We start from the raw sequence: 1,158 nt of genomic DNA on the forward strand, positions 1-1,158 counted from the left end.
ATTATATATCACATCCCCTCAAAAATGTATGGAAAAATAAATGAAATAAAATTTATAGCACTGTAGCTCTGTCCTCCCTTTGTTCATTGATTTGCTCAAGTGGGCACTAGTAACATCTCCATTGTGATACTTATTACTGTTTTGGCATATCAAATACATGGGTAGCTTGCCAGGCTCTGCTGAATGGGTGGGATACACTTGGTAGCTTGCCAGGCTCTCCAAGAGGGACAGGGAATGGAACCCGGGTTGGCCATGTGTAAGGCAAACGCCCTACCCACTGTGATATGGCTACCAAATGAAATATTGAGGTTCCATAGTGTAACGGTTATCACATCTGCTTTATACACAGAAGGTCCTGGGTTCAAGCCCCAGTGGAACCACCCAGTGGAAATAAAATTTATAAATATGATTAATACAATATTTTAAATATCACAAACATATTAACACTATGCCATTTTTTCTGATGTACTGTTTGCAAATATTTTCTCCCATTGGGTAGGGTGTATTTTTATTTTAGTTTGAATTCCTTTTGCCATTCAAAACCTTTTTAATTTGATGCAATCCCACTTATTTGTCTTTGTTTTTATTGTCTCTGTGGTCTGATCATTGAAGATTCCACTGAAGTCCATTTCCTGGAGAGTTCTGCTTATTGTTTTCTTCAACACACTTTATGGATTTAAGGTCTTTAACCTACTCTGAATTGGTTATTGTCAATGCTGTGAGATATGGTTCCATTTTTTCCCCTTTCTTTCTTATGTTAACATGGGACTATCCAGTTTTACCATTATCATTTGTTGAAGATACCTCTCTTACTCCACTTCATGCATTTGGCTCCTTTGTCATAGATTACTACCCATAAATCTGAGGATTTATCTCAGGAATCTCAATTCTGTTCCAGTACTACACACTTTTGATTATTATAGTTGGTAGTGCAAGTCATAGTTGGGAAATGTCATACTGTCCACCATCTTTTTCCAAAATATACCCCATTTTATTTATACATTGTTGTTTACATAGTTGCTCATGATGATTTGTTATTGAATATTCTAACTCGAATCCCACCACCACTGTCAGGTTCCCTCTATCATTGTCTCCATTTTACCAACCACCTGTTAAGCTTGGCCCTGTAGCAGGTCCACAGTAATTTATTTTATGTTG

The 1,158-nt window shown here is 37.0% G+C and overlaps 1 non-coding gene across 1 annotated transcript; it reads left to right on the plus strand.

The window, feature by feature from the left end:
* Positions 1-307: 307 nt before the first annotated feature.
* On the plus strand, positions 308-380 carry TRNAI-UAU (transfer RNA isoleucine (anticodon UAU)). Its single transcript has one exon. It is a non-coding gene; the product is annotated as a tRNA-Ile (tRNA).
* Positions 381-1,158: the final 778 nt, after the last annotated feature.

The sequence above is a fragment of the Sorex araneus genome, chromosome 1, assembly GCF_027595985.1.
Source record: "Sorex araneus isolate mSorAra2 chromosome 1, mSorAra2.pri, whole genome shotgun sequence".
NCBI lineage: Eukaryota > Metazoa > Chordata > Mammalia > Eulipotyphla > Soricidae > Sorex > Sorex araneus.